A 22,983-nucleotide genomic window follows, 5' to 3' on the forward strand; every position below is an offset into this window, starting at 1 on the left:
CTTTGATCAGCTGCCCGACTGCCTTTGAGCAAAGCAGATTGCAGCATTGGCTCAACAGAATAGTTCTGTTGGCACCAGCTCGGATGAGACACAAGGTAGCAGAGAACAACCACTATTTTAGGCATTTGAACTATATTACGTGTGCTATTGCCATGTAACCGTTAACATAATTACTTGCCACTACATAGCTGGAATACAAGTATATACATTATATACCAGCTGTGCTACCCGGCGTTGCCCGGGTATTAAAATTCGGCTTATAAACAATGAGAGGTAAGGAGAGTTGCCCGCCACTTGCTATTAACCGGGCACATTGCCAATGCATAATTTGAGTAAGCTTACTAATAAGAACAAACAGCTTCTCGTGACGTTAAGCAATTACCCTGCGTCGTGGCCTAAACGGTAGAGTATTTGCTCCCATATAGCAATATGTATAGCCTAGCAAATCTATCAAGCTCGTGTAGCAAACTTAGTAGGGCATCGGACTGGCGATTGGGAAGGTCCGAAATCAAATCTTCTGCAATACGGATTCGCTATTCAAAGATTTCAATAGCTCTACCTGGTCAAACACACATATAGAGAAATTTTGAGAAAAATATATATAGATATAAGTCTTAGTGTTTGTCTGTCGTCTGTTATTCGTTTGTCCGGCTATAGCGATAAAGTTTTAGGAACAATAAATCACCTTCATACTGGATTAAACTCGCGACATTTGTATCACAACGCTACTAACAAGAGTGTAACCACAAGGCTAAGCTGTACTTATCACTTATCATCGCTTTTACCATATTCTGTATATTCTTTTCGCGATTGCACATGCTAAATGTATGTTGTTTATTAGTAATTAATACAGGTCATGATCGGGTTACGATGCCTCTGTTATACAATTTTTGGCCTTTCGAAGTGGAACATGATGCTTTTTCGACTTTCTGCTGCTATACGATATCGACAAAAAATTCTCACAGTATTCAAATTTGGCAGTCGGCGTGCTGAATACATCGAAATAACAGAGATGCTGATATGCTATTCGGCGAAATCCCTCTCACAACGCCTGAAAGAGATATGATGCTCGCTCTTCACATCCATTCAGCGTGATTCATTATTAGTTATCAGTTATTAGTTATAGCGAAAAAACAGGTGATAAAATTTTAGCTGATGACAAAGTTGAAGTTTAGTAAAATACATGCTAAAACTTACCTTCAAGTACGTGTTTAGTCAGCTAAATTCAATATTTATGTTAAACGTCTGTCTCGAAGGTGAGAACTCTGCATGTAGTACATTGTGATGTTACGTTTTATTGCAGATCATAACCACTAAATATACTAAAGTTATTGTAGGTAACTATAGTTACTAAGGTTAACATATTATTATGTTATTAATTATTAATCTTTTAATACAACGAGCTTCTGCTGCAACAGTCATCTTTTTATAAACACTTTTTCATGAACTCTTTTTACTTTTTCTCTTAATTCATTAGAACTACGCAAAAACCCTTCCTCATGATATGAAGTTTAAAAGTTAGAATGGTAATTGTTATATGTATTAAATAAAAATAAATTTTCCCTCCAAGGACTTTTTTATTACCCTTGCAATGCCGGGCCTTCAGTTAGTACAAGTATATATTCAACATTTGACAAATACATTCCAACCATATGACCTATACATATTAATATATGCTATGCGTTTGTAGAAGACATGTTCATATTGTAGATGAGTATTAGAATTTTATTAGAAGCAATTGGTTTGGTACAACATTCTTGCTCTCTGATTGAAAGAGATGCCTGTTCTCTGCAATCAGTCTGACTAGAACACAAGTTCTCTTACTTTCTGCTGCATAACTAGTGTCCTTCAGCTGCATGTGTGTCTACTTTAAAAGGCTGTTTTATTAACTCTACATATTGCAGATGAATCTAGTAAGGAAGAGAAGGTTGAAGAGAAAATAGAAGCAGAGCGATCAGAAAACTTGCGTAAGAAAAAGTTATGCTTGTTGTCGTAGAAACAATGCACTACGTCTATCATCTGTTTTAACAGATGTTGTAAAGTGTTGTAAATACTAACCTACTAAGTAGCAAAATTTGAACTTCAGCCATTCTTGCAGGAGAGTTGCTATAAATCACTCCCAATTGTCGCGGAGCGCTTAACAAACGTGCGTTGGAAAGCTGAGATGTTTTTTTATAAGCTGCTTTTCTTGCCTTGCAGCTAGCATATGAAGGTTTTATAATTTCAGCTGCAAATTTGTTTGGAGTTACGAGTTATTTTTTAATATTCTATATTTAAATGCATTTTGTTGTTTTATAAATATATTCAGCAATGTTCTATAAAAAAACTCATCGCGCTGATTCATGTTTTGTGCTGTTTACAGAAAAAAAACTGATTTTTTGTTTACAATAAAAAATGAGTTACAAGCCTCAATTGATCGCAAGCTTAGTTTAGATAACGCCTTTGTCATCAAATGGTAAGCTACATACAAGTATGTAAATTGATAAGTTATTTAATAATAATCTATCAAATACTACAAATATATACAGTGTGCTCTCACCATATAATTTTAATCCGTTTCAGGGTCGGCATCGTGTACCAAAAATGTAGTATAGAGGGGTATAGGAACCCGTAGTTTTACATAATGCAAACATCATGTCATAAAATTCATCAAAGTTTTATATAAGTACTGTACATATTAAAAATTAGAAACATAATAGCATGTTAACCTTAGTATACTATGGTTACCTACAGTAACTTTAGGGTATTCAGTGGTTATGATCTGCAATAAAAGGTAACGATCCAATGTGCTTTGAGCTGTACTACATACCGTAGAAAGTTTTTACCTTCGAAACAGATGTATAACATAAACTTTGAATTTAATCTAATAAATTTAGCTTAGTAAAAACACATTAAAAATTAAGTTTAAGTATGTATTTTACTGAACTGAAATTTTATCACCTATCAGTCTCCTGCGTTATTTTCAATATAACTTTTAGCCAACCTCACTAAAACCTTTTTCTATTTAGTTCGGCAAGAAAGTTTGGTGGATGCTGTTCTTGAAAGTGGCCTTTCGAATACTTGACCATTTAAAGGTCATTGACAGGAAAAATGAAATTTTATTACTGTACCTTTGGAGCGACATGACTTGAGCTGGTACATGTTGTTGCTAGAACAGAGAGGAGACAAAAATTTATCAATGCTCATTATGTTACTGTACATCTAAAAATAAATTTACTTTGCAATGAAGTGCATTTTTGTTAGCAGGCTAAAGGAACTTGTGTGATCCCTGACCCTCTGTTCGAAGGGATTGCCACTCCAACTTTGCTGTTGGTTTTAAAGGTCAAACTACTACCACTTTACTTTTCACACGAGGAATGCTAAACTGAGAGAAATCAGTCTTCATATCTCTTTTAGGCGTGGCGAGAAGAATGTCGGCAAATAATATGTCGGCGTTTTCGTTATTTCAACGTAATAAGCAAACCGACTGCCAAATTTGAATTTCGAGCGAAATTTTTTTGTGAAATAAGATTTGTATGGCGAGAACAAAAACCTTCATGCTCCACTTCGCAAGGCGAAAAAAATCAAACAAAGGGACCTTGTAATCTGAGGGCGCAGTGTATTCAAAAACAAGTGGCATAGACAATGTTTATAATACTTGCGTACACCAAAATAAAAACTTGACAAAATTATTTAGCATCATTTATCTTCATGGCCTCCGCTACCTGCGATCTGATTGTTGCTTTCGCTTTCACTCACTTCAGCTTGTTCTTGCTGTTTAATATCTTCTTAATAGTATTCTGACCCGCAATCTTCTTCTTTACTGCTGGACCAGCCGATATCAGCGACCCAAAAAATTTTGTACGTGTAGCCATTCCAAGTAATTTTCTAATAAGTGAAAAAAAACTTAATAAATAAACTAACATAAATATTAGCCTCAAAATAGTAGTACAGATCTTACCGAAATTCCTTAAGCGAATAATTAGTTGATATAAAACAAGTTTAAAAATAAACAAAAGGATTTTAAAAAGGTCTATCGAAAAGTGAATCTGCCTGGCAGCATCTGGATTGGGTTATTTGGACCAGTCGCTTCAATAGACACTGTCAGGATTGGCAGCCTTGTCAAACAGCATTGTCTAACAGTCAAAGCCTGTTAGGTCTATTTATCAAGGTTATTAGTCTATTCAGGTTGAATGATCCAAAACTACTTCAAATCAATAGTCCTTTCTATAACTCTTATTCCCTGAGGGAAAAGAGGCGACGGGAAACTCTTTATGGAATACATGATCATAAGAAAAAACGATTCTTTCCACAATACTGTAGATGATGTAAGTATATTACGGAATGACAATATTTGGTAGAGCTTTGGTAAGCCATTTCTACGTATACCCGGCTGACGCAGGCAGCAATAGAAATTTTTTTCAATTCAAAGCGTAGTTCTCATATCAGCTGTGAAAAACTAACGGTAATCTCGCGCAGCGAAATACTTTCGGTGCTAGGCTCAGCGGCTTATGTTCACATAAAGCTGCGTCGCTGGTGATCGCATAAAAATGGCTGCTAGCCATGCTGCTTTGAAAATGCTGACTTTCATCAGTACAGTGCATTTTGGGAAGGTTTTGTCTCCGGCTCTGTGCGAAAGTTGAACAGCGCTGAACTGTTGCGTTGATCGTGGGCAACTCCCAGCAGTACTCGGCTACCGCGGTACCGCCGATAGCCCTGTGACTCTGCCACCGGAACTTGAGGTGTATATAGGAATCAGGGTTAAGTAATGTTCTATTACGGGGATGAGTAAATAAAGTAGTAAATAATGACTGCTTGTGTGGTTTTTATTAATAAATCAAAAAATTACCTTAGTTGTATCAGGCCAGCTTGTGCTGACAGGAATTGCTTCTCAAAGTTACAATACAAGCTTTTAACAGGCCAACAGGGGGGTCCACCACTCACTTGCAACGCTTCTGTACAATGAGAGGCGGGGGTCCACCACTCACTTGCAACGCTTCTGTACAATGAGAGGCGGGGGGTCCACCACTCACTTGCAACGCTTCTGTATAATGAGAGGCGGGGGGTCCACCACTCACTTGCAATGCTTCTGTGCAATGAGAGGCGGGGGGTCCACCACTCACTTGCAACGCTTCTGTACAATGAGAGGCGGGTGTACACCACTCACTTGCAACGCTTCTGTACAATGAGAGGCGGGGGTCCACCACTCACTTGTAACGCTTCTGTACAATGAAAGGCAAATCATTAAACAATAACCGTTCAATACAGCCAAGGAATCAATACAGCCAAGGAAGTTGGAGGGATAGAAAAAGTCCTCGAGTAACCACTTCTGGGAAATTCCCTTCTTAGATTTTCCATGGCATCAGTTACATCAATGTCACCAATCAAATTGCAATCCCATTTGATTAGATTGCAAATCAACATTTGTTATCCCGGAGGTGAAGAGAAAGGGAGCAATTGTAGGAACCTGCCTACATAGACAGAATCAGCTCATTCAAGGTATGACATCTATGATTTATTGGAGAGTAATTGTAGAAATAGAGTCTATAGACTTATAAATTATGTAAATAAGACATTGTTGCTGGCTGCCTCCTCTAGACTCTTCAACCATCATTACTCTACACAGTCCAGACTTTAACCTCTTTCATCACCTGATACATTCTATACATGATGAAACTGTTCAGAGCTCTTAGCATGTTATAAATGACTATGTGAAGGTTTGAGCAGTGTATTTCTCATTTTAGTGGTGAAATGGCTAGCAGTGAAAACATCAATGACTCTCTAAATCAAATGATAACCTGTCCAATCTGTTATGAGCAGACCTCCCAGCTAAAATCTCTGCCATGTCAGCATACTATATGCCTACTGTGCATCACTCAGCTCCCAGTGAAACAACACAAGTCTCACTGCCCAACATGCAACAAGGTACTTTAACATAAGAATTAGTCACATGAGTGATTTGTACTTCATTAGCCACAGCAACATATCTTATCATAGCATAAGATTTATGTAAGACACGTCTTCCCTTTTCTTATGCAGCCCTCAACCAAACACATCTGTCATATCTGCTTTGGTTTGACATGCATTTCATTTTCAATATTGACTCCATATTATTAGGAATGTTTTTACGTTTCAGTCTTCCTAGCAATCATAAGTTAATATTAAATATGCTTATTAAGACTCTGTGTGTGCGCTTGGCTTTTGAAGTAGCCTATATTTATTGTGATCACCTACCTACATAGCCTATGTATTACTTAATTACAATAATAACCAAGAGAAGACAATCGTTTTAGGTATATCAAGAACTTATTTTATTAGTTTGACTGTCAGTTATTGATTTGTAACGTTGAAAACTTTTGGTTGATCAACAGGTATTTCTGGAACCAAACGGAGGCTTTGATCAGCTGCCAGACTGCCTATTTGCAAAGCAGATTGCAGCATTGATTCAGCAGAATAGTTCCGTTGACACCAGCTCAGGTGAGAAATAAGGTAGCAGATAACAGCCACTATTCTAGGCATTTAAACTATATTACATGTGCTATTGCCATGTAATAGTTAACATAATTATTTGCTGTTACGTAGTTGGAATCTATATATATAATTGAAATATATAATATATTATATATAATTCAAAATAACATTCAAATTATATATATAATTTGAATGTTTGTCGTTCTTATATTTAATTATAGCAATAAAGTTTTAAGAACGAAAAAACTGCTTTATACTGGAATTGATCTCAAAACCACCGGCTCTGCAGACGGGCGAGCTAGCCACTACACTACGATGTCTTTGCCTTTCTATAGAATAATTGTGCATATACTTATGCAGCGCTTACTACTAACACACTTTTAGATCATGATTGTGTGGTAGATCATTCATAACATGCACAGCTCTTACTATAGTAAGGAATTAGACTAGTTCAAGTTACTAGCTAAAGTTACTCAAATCTATTGGGTAAAGAATCTTAGCCAATAACAGCTACATTACCTGCCACTGTTTATAAGCGTTTTAGTATTACCTGGGCATTCATCTATTACAAGTATATATTGAACATTTGACAAATACGTTCCAACCATATGACCTATACATATATCATGCGTTTGTAGAAGACATGTTCATATTGTAGTTGAGTATTAGAATTTTATTAGAAGCAGTTTGTTTGGTACAACATTCTTGCTCTCTGATTGAAAGAGATGCCTGTTTTCTGCAATCAGTCTGACTAGAACACAAGTTCTCTCACTTTCTGCTGCATAACTAGTGTCCTTCAGCTGCATACTTGTCTACCTTAAAAGGCTGCTTTATTAACTCTACATATTGCAGATGAATCTAATAAAGAAGAGAAGGTTGAAGAGAAAATAGAAGCAGAGCGATCAGAAAACTTGCGCAAGAAAAAAGAAAAAGGTATACTTGTAGTTATAGAAAGAAAAGCATCAAGTCTATCATCTGTTAGATTTCATTGAGTATGAGAGTGACACAGACAAGTTTAGCTTGTGTCAGAGCAGAGAAAGTTTCAAATACCTTGGTACTAGCTCACTGATTGTTAACTGCTAGTTTGTGAGCATAATCAACCGCTAGAGACAGTGATGACTCATTCTCTAGCTCAGACAGTCACCACTTTACACCTTTATTCCATAAGTCTGCATATCATATATATGACTTAGCATTGTGGTAGAACATTCTTTGTCTTTTTTCTATGTGGTGATAGGCTTAAGACTGTCTGGGTTCTTTATGATCGAGTCTATTTATTGTAAGCATCTAAAGAGAGCAAAACTCAGCTGATAAAGAACTTGGAGGAGGCTCTAAACAGAGGCAAACAATGGCAGGCTAAAGCTACCGAGCAAGTACGTTCTCTGACGTGTTAGTAGACAGTGTCACATCCTCATCGTACTTAGTATGTGTTTTCTTATTATCATAATATAACATCAGATTATGGATATAAGGGCTTTATTTTCTATATATGCAAGACTACTCAGGTATACATATAAGTAAGTACACACGAACTCTACTACAAATAGTGTGCATGAACAGAGAAGGTGTGGAATATGGTAAATGATTCAGATACGTATCTGTGTAGTTCAAATAATGGGCTTCAATGTTATTTTGTAAGTGTATAACTTGGGTTTAGGAAAAGCTCTTGAAGGAAAGACAAGAGGGTATTCCAGAAACAAATAAGGCGGCTAAGGAGGCCATCATCAAGTACCGAGATGAAGTCAAGCTCAAGTGTGAGAAGAAGGTAAGAGATGGAAATTTCCTAATAACATTAACTGGCACTACATGCAAACATTCAAGTTGAAAATGTTTGTTGTTAAATTGAATTGATGTGAATGAATAAGTGTATTTGGTGTAACCCAATAAGTCGTTATAAAATATGTGAAGTCATTAGAACATACAAAAACAGAAGAAAACTGACGATTTACCAAAGCCACTTATTAAAAACCAGCATTTGCAATTTTATATGTATATGGCTAGAATATGCTTTCAACAATGTAGCATGACTGATGGGAGTAGGTTAGCTTTAGAAGAAGAATGCATGTCAATAGCTACCAGATGTGTAATTAAAGTGCTGAATTTTGGTAAAACTGTATAGACTGTAGATGAGTACTGCTTCAATTTTCAAAAGTATATATTCATTATTGTTTAGTAGACTACAAAATACTCGTAACACATAGTATTTTGAGAAAGCTACGAACATACTATCTGTTGTTAGCGGTTGATACGGTTAGTATACTACTTGTCAAATAGTGGGCTCCCTTTTATTCATCATTTGGTAAGACACAAATATTTATATTGGTTTGACAGCTGGAAGAGCTGACCAAAAGAGAAGCTGATGAGATTAGGACAATAGAAAGCCAACTCAATGCTCTAAAATCTTTCTCTGATAACATCGTTGCTGCCAACGAGTTCACTCCTGAACTTCTCTCCAAGCTCTCTGATGAATCTTGCTCTGATGAATGCATTGCACAAGCACGCGAGCAGCTGGAACGTCTTGCAACATCCACTGATGCTCTGATGACCTGTAACTTTGGTAATTAGCACAGACATTGCTTTGACGGTTTGCTCTGGAATAAGCACATTCTATACTTACAACTGAAACATTGTAAACTTTCAATAGACCGTGTTTAAAAGGTCGAATATCTAGAACATGATAGTTTATATCCAGCTTCATTCAAACTTTACTAGATAAATTGTGAAGTGGCTGTTTTCGAGTTTAGCTATTCAATCTCTCAAATCTCATTTCTTATATCACATCATGTTGTAGAGACGCATAAACGAGAAAAACCACTTGAGAGAGGAGATTATGTTTGCATAACTTTCAACAAAGATGAATCTGTGCAGGAATTCATTAACAGCAAAGTGAGCTTGTCAAGCATTGGCATCGTCACAGGGTATGACATCATTCCAGGAAAGGTAAGTTCATGCTAGTAATATAGCAGATGCAGTAAGTTGAGAGGTTATTGGGAGAGTTTTTAGACATAGTTCTGCCATTGAATAACTTCTATTACAAACAACAACTAGTTTTAGAGGTTGCTAGTGACATGTACACAGTATACTGGAGATAACTTGTTATATTCTTCAGGTGGTGTAGTATTCATGTATCAGCATCTACCTACTTTGTAGCAGCTCTACTGCTGCTACATACTCTACGTACTCACTGGCATAGTTAATTCAACATATTCATGAGTTTTATTTTGCTTTCTCAGTTTATTTAATGAGTATCAAATTATTTTTTATTGTAGTAAAACAGACTATCTAGCCATTACTTGCTAATTATTTCACATTTAAACACTTTTACAGTTGTTTTATTTTTCTATATATTCATTTAAACACTCTCAAAACACGTTTCTCGTCTCATCATGTCTCGTGTGCAGTTTAATAGTTAGAATAGTAAATCTTGTATATGGGAAATAAAAATAGATTTTCTGCGCAAAAACTTTTTTATTGCTTTATTATATATATCCTTCTCAGTATATCATACACAAACTTCAACGACTGTGAATTTTTATATCTACTGTATGTGCTGTTCATCATTTTACTAGAATATTTTTACTAGATTCTAATTTTGTAGAATGTTGTGCTTTTTCCTGAGAAGGCAAACTATTTTGGATCTCATGTGGCAAAGGTGCAAGAGAAAGCTAAGATTCCGTTTATGGGTGATCGTGTGCGCGTGAAGGGTTCTGTGAAAGATCCACACTTTTCATGGAAGGGAGTGCGTCCTTTAGAGAGGTAAACCAACAACACACTATCCTACCATGAACAAGTACACATCCGCAAATACACAGCAAGTGAATTCTATGCTAATATACAATCTATATATATATATACCGTACTTTTCGGACTATTAGCCGCTACTTTTTTCTAATGATTTGAGCCATGCGGCTTATATAAGGGTACGGCTATTCTGTGGCTTTTTCTTTCATCGCTAGTGCGCATTAACCAGAATCTCCGGTTAGTGCACCTCCAGCGGTGAAAGAAAATATGAAACAATGCCTAACGGTACTGATCCATTAGGCACTAGTTTAAAAAGCGTTGATTAATACGAAACTGTGCCGTTAGGCACTGTTCCGTTTTAAACAGGAAAGTTGCTGCCATGTTAAAAAGCACTGTCTGTCTATGTATTGTTTTATTATAATTTTTTGGAAAATAAAGCAGATGCGGCTTATATAGGGGTGCGGTTTATAGTTCGAAAAGTACGGTATTTCTCAAAGTACGTGTCAGTATATCATTTTAGCTATAGCTATTATTAGAATAGCTGTAGCTGGACAACGCTGACTCAATGTCATGGCATACCATCATTAGAAGCCTAGCACTTAGCAAGCGTACTGAAATTTTCCATTGGCAATGTGCCAGGCTAATAGCAAGTAGCAGGCAACTCTCATTACTTCTCATTGTTTATAAATTGATTTTAATACCATTTTCCATTGGCAATGTGCCAGGCTAATAGCAAGTGGTAGGCAACTCTCATCACTTCTCATTGTTTATAAGCTGATTTTTAATACCCGGGCAACGCCGGGAGGCACAGCTAGTCTATATATATATAAATCTCAGTGTTTGTCTGTCATTTGTGTACCCAGTTATAGCGATAAAGTTATGGGAACAAAAAATCTGCCATGCGCTGGAATTGGGCTCAAAACTTTTAGGTCTGCAGACAGGCGTGCTATCCACTAGGCCAAGCGGCTATTTTTCTATACTATGGTGTAATTGTAATCGTACTCATTACACCAGTTGAAATACGCCCTTTTGAAGCGCGTGCAAAAATACTATTAGTTACTACTAGCACACTTGAAGATCATGATTGCTTGCGTGAGAGGTCATGACGCATAATGTAACGCATTACAAGCTGGCGTCATGGCTGTTATTATAATAAAGATGTAGACTAGCTTAAGTTACTAGCTTAAGTTACTCAAATTCATTGGGTAATCACTTTATTACCTATGCAATGCCAGTCATGCAGCTAGTAAATGTATATAGCATATTGATAAGACACTCCTAGAGCTGTTCCTGATTGTTTTATGTGGCTGAAGCATTCTGTAAAAACCTATCTTTGGTGCTCTTAAAAGCAGTTTAGGTGAAAAATCTGCACTTTGTGCCAGTCTGAATAAACATTCTCGGAACAATTCTTTACTTAACCCTTTCACTGTCAACCATGTACAAATTCGGGTATGTGTCTAGTGCCGGCCATTTTACCGAAAATTGCCGACATTGCTTCATGATATGGATACAGTATTTTTTCAATTTAAATCTCTATCTAGAACATTTTTTGTAACATATTTTATTTTGCCAACATTTTAACTTACATTGCTATGCAAACAATTCAATGTATCTATACTTTGTGCGATGATAAAGCTATGTGATGCGATCGCTATGAAGCTAAGACGATCCTCCACAATGTTCCTTATAGAGTTGCCCCGATTTTGGTATCGGTATCGGTGCCGATATGAGTGTCAAGTATCTGAATCGGTATCGGCCGATCTTTTCTTAAAAAATCTGAACCTTCCGATACTTTTTACAGATCAACCATTTAGCAGAAAACTGTATTTTAGCCTGCTATACTAATAAAAAAATCATCAGCTGTAAGCTTCTTACTTTTACTTAATGAATTTCAGGCCTGCCACACAATTTATTTCATGTCTATAGCCTGATCAACACAGCGAAGGAAACTTTTTAGCCAGAACGTAAACAAAAAGTGTGGTATTTCCCAATTACAGCGATAGGTTTTATTGCAAGCAATCACGAACAAGAAAACAAAAATGGGAAACAAGAACGCAGTTTAATATTTCTATTTACTAGCATTACGAAAGTAATTTAAACAGTCGACGCATAAAGTTATCTATCACTCTCTTGATCCTGACGATACAATGGATCGTTTGTATTGTAAAAAAAACGGTGACCCCAGTGGCGTATCGGTATGTAGCCTGTCCTCCAACATCTGTTGCAAGGGAATCCCCCTTCAGTACGCTTGGCTATATTGATAATGCCGGAAGAAAAGAGACGTCTTACTGAGATAATTGAATCACTAACGGTTTTTAAAAGAAACATTGATTTGCTCTAAACTTGTACAGGCACAGCAGTTCATCCAACAATAGAAGAGGGACTTCGTTATCACAGATAGAACTGTACCACTAACAGTAATTACCTTTATTTACAAATTACAAGAAACATGGACTGTTTTGTTACTACATGCACGGTATGTCAGTATGTGAATATGTATATATTTTTTTCCACAAATGCAAACAAATAAATACAATAATATTCATGTTTTCTTTGCATTATGTTTGTATTTGCATAATAAAATGAGCTACTATCTATGCAACACAAAAGATCTGAATCGGATTATTTTTCAATTAGGATCGGTATATCGGATCGGTATCTGAATCGGCTGGTGAATTTAGAATCGGGGCATCTCTAGTTCCTTACTCTTACAAAACTATTACTTTCACCACTATCAGAGACAGTACTGCTACTTTAATTATCTGTATAATCACGGAAATCGGAATCTGAATTGGCTATAATGTCATCAACATAACTAATTACCTGTTTTCTGACTCGAGCACGGTACTTAATGAACTCACACAAAAAGTGTTCGTTTTTAGATTAGAAATTCTCAAACAAAAGTTCAAAATTGCTTCGTTGTTTTAGGCTAATTTTATAGAGAAATCTTCGGACAACACTGTCAATTTCATAAAAGTCTTAAAGATCGTGGGTTATGTTGTCAACGAATAACAAAATCAGGTTACTACGCAATCGGTGGAAAAGTCGCAATAATGCGTCTATGGCAGTGGACCCTAGAAAACGCATAAATGCGTTTATGGCAGCGAAAAGGTTAAAGAAATTTTCTGATTTTAACTTACCATGAAACCCCTAATTGAACGTTGTAGCGCTCTATTTTTTAACCCTTCCTTTTTAGTGGCGGTCAATTGGAGGTGGCGTTCAAATAGAGGCTGGCGTTGTATTTTTTGAATGGCTCGTCAGAATTTTGGGAAGATAAATTTTGCCCTTTTTCGAGCATAGCGAATGTCGCCTATATTTTGCCCTTTTTTTCCGGTGGAGCGATATTAATCCTTTTGGATGCAATAAATCTGCTAAATTACCTCCAACTTCTCAAAGATCTCTTAATAACTATGCATTGAGAAACCTAGAAATATCTCTACCAGTTGATATTTATTGCTTGCAATTAACCTACGGTGATATTATAGCCTGTGTCTTGCTTTGTAATTTGTTTGAGCTTTCAATTTTTATTTCATTCCAAACTTGAAAACATATTTTTATTTTATATTTATATTTACCAATGTTGCATAAAAACTCATTGCCCTCATTAATATGTTTTGCTACAGTTTGCAGCCAAAACTAGCTTTTTATGTGCAGTAGAAGAGGAGTTATAAGCGTCGATCAATTGAAATATTAGATTACTGCAATGATGCTATCAAATAATATGCTATAGCCTAAATCTGCAAATTTATAAGTTATATAATGATAATCTATCAAATGCTACAAAGATATATTTATGAACAAGTGACATAAACGAACCATACTTATATTACATGCAGAAACAAAAATGAACGTTTTTGAAACAAAAATATTTTCATCGTTTGCTCGGATAGCTGCGTTCTGATTGTTGCTTTCAATTGAACAAACATCTTCTGGTTGTCCAATACCTTCCATAATGTCTTCTGACCTCAAACCTTTCTTTTGCACTGCATAACTAATCGATATTAGCATCCAAACAATTTTTTGGCCGAGCAAAACTTTTACGCGTTGTATTTAGCACAAATGCAACACATGAAGGTTTCGCTCGTTAAACGTAACTTTTGTACCATCGTAAATATAAACCAATTTTATACACATGTATTTCGAAGCATCAAGGCCACGTTAAACAAGGAAGTACTATTAGCCTCAGACAGCTATTAATTATTAAAGCGAAAAACTTTAAGCTGGACAATGAGATTTTGTGGACACTTTTCTACTGATCCCTTGATATTATGGGTTCATAAAAATCGAAGATTGTCAAAGTGGCGTCCAAATAGAGGGTGGCGCTCTATTTGTCAACCTTTCTCTCATAGAGGCGGTCAAATAGAGGTGGCGTTCAAAAAGAGGTGGTGTTCAAATAGAGGTAGCGTTCAATTAGAGGTTTTACTGTATATCTATTTTGATGTACCGTTTTTATAGCCGTGGAATCTTCACTAATATAGAACTGAATCTCAACACACCTGAGGATGATGTAGTCGTTAGAGTAGACTTTCCAGAAGAACGGGGATGGAAAGGACTGTACTCAGAAATTGAGCGTGTTCCAGGATGCGGTTTTGAAGTGGGTAGCATGTAGTTGACTTCTCTTTTCATAAAATAAATGATTTGGTTGTGCTTTGCCAGCTTGTACCACCTGTTGCAAAATTGAATGATTTGAAAATAATGCCCTTCCAGATCAACTTTCGCAGAATTTTAGTAAATTTTATCGGAAAGTGTCTGTATTTTTCTATTATTTCCGATTGGTTTTGATGTTTGAGATTCAAGATTAAAATTGATTAAACTTGATCGCGGTTAAAATGCTCAGATCAAGCAAAAGTGTGATTATGATGTACTATAGTTGTGAAGAGACTGACAGAATAGAGATGTGCAATGCAGCAACTAGATTGCATTAGTCGGTATCATATATCGCAACGATAACAACTAGTGACAGCATTTTTTTTAGTCACACTTTTTTTCTGAGTGTTTTAACCCTGATGAAGTTTTGTCGATTTCAATCTTGAAGCATCCTGGCAGTCAGATCGCCTCAAAAACAATCTCAAATGATAGAAAAATATCAGTACATTTGTATGAAATCTACTAATATGTTGTGTAAGTTCATCCTGAATACTATTACAGGTTGGCGACAAAGTGCAGATTAAAAGCTCTGTTCTGGAACCTTCTAGAGGGTGGGGTAATGTCACTGGGAGCTCAATCGGTAGAGTGCTCAAAATTGAGGGAGAAGAAGGAAAGGAGGAACTTACCATAGACTTTCCAGAATGCAGCAATTGGGTTGGCTTAGCAAAGGAGCTGGAAATCCCTGTCAAACTTAAAAAAGGAGACATTGTTCAGGTGAGTCTTAAAATTCTACCAGCAGTTGAAGAATTAGATAAATGACCGCTCAACAATTCCAGTAGCATTTGTCTTCATTTCATATAGATGTTAGGATCTTCAACACAATGAAGAAGTTGGTAGAACAGGTTGTTATAGGTAAAATCACATACTTGCTCTAAGAGAATGATAGCATTTTAACTTATTATTAAACCTTTAGGCCACTCATTTTTTATTTTTAGGTTCACGGATTTTTTCAAAACATTTTAGAGTATGTCGGTCGAAATAAAAATGAAAGTGTCAATGTCTGTTTTTTCTTTTTTTTAATGGCAAATTTTCAATGTCGAAATTAGAAAATAAAATAGTGAATGGTTTTGATTAGATATACTGATTAGAATCTAGCATTCCAATGCAGTACTTACTTCTGTGGAGGCAAGTGGTTGTATGAGCGTGATCCTGCCATGAGCACATCGAGTGCTGACGGGTGTCTGACGTCCGGTTCACATTTGATAGTGTCTTTGCTGTATCCGTCTTTAAGCTCAACAGTGATATAGTGGCAGTCAAAGTCTCTGACTATGGTTACCGCTGGCATGTCGAGCACTGCTCTAGTACCGGAACGACCCTCCTTCGTGAAAGCGAACACAGATTTTATCTTTCTTTGTCCACATTTAGTTCTTGCGATATGTAGTCGCCGATGTTCTGTGAATTTGAAAAACCGACTCTATGAAATGATTTCTTACCGCTGCAAGAAATGTTGATATAACAGTCCGAAGCCATTTTGCCATCACGGTGGATTCGCACCTGGTTTATGTTGAGGTAAAGCGGTCACAAATCACATGGAATGTTGTAAAAGATTTCCGTGGTTGAAAGTCAACATAAGTACACACTCAATCGTTTGCATTTACGTTTTTCCTTGACAGATAAGTTGGTGAATTGGAGAAGCAACTTCTCAATGGTAATTGCCAGTATCCCAGTCGGATATTTACAACAAACAGTGTTTACGACATGTTATTCCCCAGTGTTAACTGGGAAAGTCATTTTTTCCGATACCGAGCTTGACCCTTTGCAAATCATCTGCGGTTAGGTTGTTACTCGTAATACCAGTGGGAATTTCCTAACCGAATTTGACCGAATGCAGTAGATCTGTTTAATAGTACTGTGTATATAATGCTGTTACAAGAAAGCTAACATTACGTTTTCAAAAAAAAAACATTAATCAACAAATTGCAAGTTTCGGGGGTTCAAATAAAAATAAAAGTACACATAGACTTTTTATTTTTTTAGCGGTAGTTTTTATCTCGCGTCGGCGGATCCGTGAACCTAATAATCAAAAATGAGTGGCCTTATATTCAATGGAAATGTAAAATGCACTTATAGAGTTGGTATAATCAGATCCAAACCAACTCCAGTCTGTGCGTCGTTTATATAGATACAATTGCAGTTAATTTCTGGAATCAGGAATTCATTATTCAATAAATACTTGTCAGCATCTCGAACAGTGTGTGGCTGGTTAGCAGACAGGCATGTGGTAGCTCAAGTGTTCACACTGGTGTATGTGACATTGTTGCTGAGGTTTCCACCATTACAGGTGAGAGAAACGGTCAAAATACCCAAGCTTGGATGGAAAGGCGTGTCACATGGTCAAGTTGGAAAGTTGGTCAAAATGCCTAAGCGTTCAGACACAGGTATTAACACCATTACTTAAGCTAACAATTGCCATTTTTCATTCATTGAAAAAGCTTAATATTACGTTTAAGCAGCAAACAATTGTACACAAATTGTCACCTTGTTACATACTGAATAGATATCACTTTGTAAGATATTGAATATATACCACCTTGTTCGATACTGAATAGATATCACCTTTTTAGATACTGAATAGATATCACCTTGTTAGATACTGAATGGGTATCACTTTGTTAAATACTGAATAGATATCACCTTATTAGATACTGAATATATATCACCTTGTTAGACACTGAATAGATATCACCTTGTTCGATACTGAATGGGTATCACCTTGTTAGATACTGAATAGATATCACCTTGTTAGATACTGAATAGATATCACCTTGTTAGATACTGAATAGATATCACCTTGTTAGATACTGAATAGATATCACCTTGTTAGATACTGAATAGATATCACCTAGTTAAATACTGAATATATATCACCTTGTTAGATACTGAATAGATATCACCTTATTAGATACTGAATAGATATCACCTTGTTAGATACTGAATAGATATCACCTTGTTAGATACTGAATAGATATCACCTTGTTAGCTACTGAATAGATATCACCTTTTTAGATACTGAATAGATATCACCTTGTTAGACACTGATACTGTTCATTGTTCTACTTAGGTATCTGGATCTAATCTGTATAATCCTAAGTTGTCTTAGATGAATCCTCTTTTAGATTAAGGCAGTATTTATTTAAGTTATTATATCGATTGATTTTGCATGAAGTTTAGCGTTCTAGTTTATCCACTCAGCTAGCTCCATGACTCATATGGTGACAGAACTAATCTAGTGGCGTGACCTATCTAGTGAGACGACCTATTTAGTGACATGATCTATCTAATGCCATGACCTATCTAGTGAGACGACCTATTTAGTGAGATGGCCTATTTAGTGAGATGAACTATCTAGTGAGACAATCTATCTAGTGAGACGACCTACCTAGTGAGACGGCCTATCTAGTGAGACGGCCTATCTAGTGAGACGACCTATTTAATGAGACAACCGGTCTAGTGGCATGACTTATTTATTGGCATGACCTACCTTGTGAGACAACCTATCTAGTGAGATGAACTATCTAGTGAGACAATCTATCTATAGTGAGACGACCTATCTAGTGAGATGACCTATCTAGAGAGACGACCTATTTAATGAGACAACCGGTCTAGTGGCATGACTTATCTAGTGACATGACCTATCTAGTGACATGACCTATCTAGTGAGACGACCTATCTAGTGAGACGACCTACCTAATGAGATGGTATATAGTGAAATGACCTACATGTGTATAGGGGCCTGACTTTCCTAGTGGCACGTTTGCAATAAACCTGCATTTAGACAGGATACAAAATGCTACCTTTTTCAACATATACCCGTACCTTTTATTCTGAGTAGTTTGTATGCACTCAGTATTTATCATACATAGACCTAGTGACATTGACCTTTTATTCTGAGTAGTCTGTATGCACTCAGTATTTATCATACATAGACCTAGTGACATTGATCTTTTATTCTGAGTAGTCTGTATGCACTCAGTATTTATCATACATAGACCTAGTGACACTGACCTTTTATTCTGAGTAGTTTGTATGCACTCAGTATTTATCATACATAGACCTAGTGACATTGACCTTTTATTCTGAGTAGTCTGTATGCACTCAGTATTTATCATACATAGACCTAGTGACACTGACCTTTTATTCTGAGTAGTCTGTATGTACTCAATATTTGTCATACATAGACCTAGTGACATTGACCTTTTATTCTGAGTAGTTTGTATGTACTCAGTATTTGTCATACATAGACCTAGTGACATTGACCTTTTATTCTGAGTAGTCTGTATGTACTCAGTATTTGTCATACATAGACCTAGTGACATTGACCTTTTATTCTGAGTAGTTTGTATGCTCTCAGTATTTGTCATACATAAACCTAGTGACATTGACCTTTTATTCTGAGTAGTCTGTGTGCACTCAGTATTTGTCATACATAAACCTAGTGACATTGACCTTTTATTCTGAGTAGTCTGTATGCACTCAGTATTTGTCATACATAAACCTAGTGACATTGACCTTTTATTCTGAGTAGTCTGTATGCACTCAGTATTTGTCATACATAGACCTAGTGACATTGACCTTTTATTCTGAGTAGTCTGTATGTACTCAGTATTTATCATACATAGACCTAGTGACATTGACCTTTTATTCTGAGTAGTTTGTATGCACTCAGTATTTGCCATACATAGACCTAGTGACATTGACCTTTTTTATTTCACAGCAAATGTAGTGCATGTGAAATATGATATCCCGGGTGAACTGTGGTCATGCATGATAGAAGAACTGGAACTTTCTAAATCTCATCGCATCATAGTTAATGGCATGACTGGTTTACCAGGCTTGGAAATGCCAGGCTTGGAAATGCCAGGCTTGGGAATGCCGTTGTTTGGAGACCCTCATGTGGCCCAGCGCATGGTAGCGGAGAACAATTTCAAATTTAATTTGATGCCTGGGTCTGATTAATGATCAGCTATGATTGCCTCCAGTTGAAGCTGCAAATGGAAGTTCTTGACTGCTGTACGCTGAAAACATTTCAGCTTTAACTGCTTGTTGGTTTCTATTAGACAAACTTACAATATTGTGTGTTGTATTTATATAAAAAGTATTTCGTTAGTTAGCAATGAGTAAGAAAATATCCGATTAATTAATGATGATTACATTATAATTATTACGTAAATAGTTTTGTTTGAAGTTGTGAAGTCTATCTACAGACATACGTGTGACAAGCTGCTTTAGCTTGCACCAGTGTACAGTAGTACATATTCAAATAAACTGTGCATTGTTTTCACTGCAGTATCTACTACAGTCAAGGTTGAAATTATTAACTGAACATAAGTATGACATTGGAGATGTTGGTAGGGTACACAATCAAAAACCGCCTGAAAAGTTCAGAAATAAATGAAGTCCCAATTACATCATACATTACAAGTACTATAAGTCACTCCGGATTATAAATCGCATCATAAAATGTATGATAATAAACAAAAGAACATATATAAATCGATTGGAGTCTAAGTAACATTTTTAGAAAATTTATTTGGTAAAATCAATACACACAAATGAAGCTTGTCCTTTAAAATTTAATTGATGACCTATTTAAAAATATAATAGAATCAACAACTGGGTGAACTGTATACTTACGCTACATGACGCAACTGAGAACATGACGGGTATGTTAATATAACATGTTAAGAATTATTCAAAAAAAATCGGCATAAATAACATGCTAACAAAGTTGCCAAAACTATTTGTGTCCTAACAAATACGGGAAGCTAAATTTCAATGAAATCTTCATCCATGGCCTTACTTTTCATCTGCTAACACCAGAGATAGAAGATTCAGCTACCTGGATTTTAGCCCGTGATTGGCATTTTTGTTTTCTTCAATTCGGCAAACTCTGCCCCAGTCCCTTGCAAGTTTCTGGCTGCATAATTCACTAATTTCGCAGCTCGTAATTTGTGAAATATTAGTTTCTTTTCTGTGCCACTTTTGTTAACTACTCTGGTTTTTAAAAGTTATCAATGTTGAAATTATCAACATAGCTTAGAATGGTTTAGTGCAAAGATGGCATGCGAAATAGTATACCTGTAATAATTGATCAATAATTTCACGCGTAAGTCACTTCAGAGTGTAAGGCACACCCCAGCCAAGCTATAAAAAACATCTACAAAAAAATCCAAAAAATATAGTAAATGATATTTATGTATTAGGAGGATCACAGAATTGTAAATTAAAACTATACACGAGTAAACAATTCCGAAGTGAATACTTTGCTGCATTGTAGGCTGCATCAACATAAAAACAATAAACTCTGCTCAATTTGGATGAAGCAGTTTCATTTTCGGCTTCTGAAACCTAAACATCATTACCATTCCATGATGACATGTTATACATCAAATGCAGAAAATCTACCAGTGACAATGTAAAATTCCAACAGTACCGACAGAGCGCCGCAAGTGCTAATCAGGTCAAACATATTTGAATGTATAGTTACATTGCAAGAATAGCATTGTGAATGCTCAAATCAATATCATAACTATAGATTATGCCAGGCAAGACAGTTTCACTTCATGTCATTATTCTAATGCCAATCATAAAGGGAATGTTTGGAAAGTGGAATTTCCATGAGCATTTCATGCCTAGTCAAGTTTATGAAAAGTTTGGTTTTATATTATAGTCATCAGGTTATTGTAATAACACGTGTGCAGGGATCATGTCTCGCTGCAGACTAGAACTAACCTTAGGTTATTGTAATAACACCTGTGCAGGGATCATGTCTCGCTGCAGACCAGAACTAACTTCAGGTTATTGTAATAACACCTGTGCAAGGATCATGTCTCGCTGCAGATCAGAACTAACCTCAGGTTATTGTAATAACACCTGTGCAAGGATCATGTCTCACTGCAGACCAGAACTAACCTCAGGTTATTGTAATAACACATGTGCAGGAATCATGTCTCGCTGCAGACCAGAACTAACCTCAGGCTATTGTAATAACACATGTGCAGGGATCATGTCTCGCTGCAGACCAGAACTAACCTAAGGTTATGAAGTTCATCACAAGGATGAACAGGTTCTGGTTTATTTGACTGTACAATGTTTAGTTGAGTCAAACAAACTCAAATACTCTTTATTTTAATGGTAGCATTTTTACATTGTCAGTCATGAAAGTCTCAAGAGAATGCATTAAATTAAAACCCCATTATTATGAGGCTGCAAAGATTTACCTAATACTGTAATATAATAAAGCAAATGATTAGCATACTATTTGAAACATTGGTAGTAGTGGCAACACTGCGGAAACAAGATCTAGGAATGAGTTATCAAAAGACAAAGCGAGTTAATATCGTCTATACTGAAGCCATCAATGTACATACCAAGGACCTCAACGTTATCCGTTTGGTATCTATTTGCATATGACTTTCAATCCTTCATCACTAAAGAATATTTATAAAAACCGATTGCCTGCGATATAATTTTTAAGCAAACGAACTCGAAGACTTGATGAAATGAAATAAATGTTATTGACAGATTTATCTTTTGCCACTATAGGAATAATTTTGGTTTCAAACTTATAGAATATTCAGAAGCTCGCAGTTCAAACCTCGTTTAAACACAGGTAGTCAAGCTATAAAATACTTAGTAGAACATGCTTCAAATACAGATAAACTACTTGTAATGTATTTAATAGCACCTAGTCTAAATACTAATACAGCTTCTTGAAAGCAAGAAAACAACTTGGGAATAGAGTGCAGTCAAGTACAGTAGCAGTCATCATCTCGCGTCCACATAGGTCAGCGACTATAGTACAATGGCAGTCATCATCTCGCGTCCACATAGGTCAGCGACTATAGTACAATGGCAGTCATCATCTCGCGTCTACATAGGTCAGCGACTATAGTACAGTAGCAGTCATCATCTCGTGTCTACATAGGTCAGCGACTATAGTACAATGGCAGTCATCATCTCGTGTCTACATAGGTCAGCGACTATAGTACAGTAGCAGTCATCATCTCGTGTCTACATAGGTCAGCGACTATAGTACAATGGCAGTCATCATCTCGTGTCTACATAGGTCAGCGACTATAGTACAGTAGCAGTCATCATCTCGTGTCTACATAGGTCAGCGACTATAGTACAATGGCAGTCATC

Source organism: Watersipora subatra, chromosome 7 (assembly GCF_963576615.1).
Source record: "Watersipora subatra chromosome 7, tzWatSuba1.1, whole genome shotgun sequence".
Taxonomy (NCBI): Eukaryota; Metazoa; Bryozoa; class Gymnolaemata; order Cheilostomatida; family Watersiporidae; genus Watersipora; species Watersipora subatra.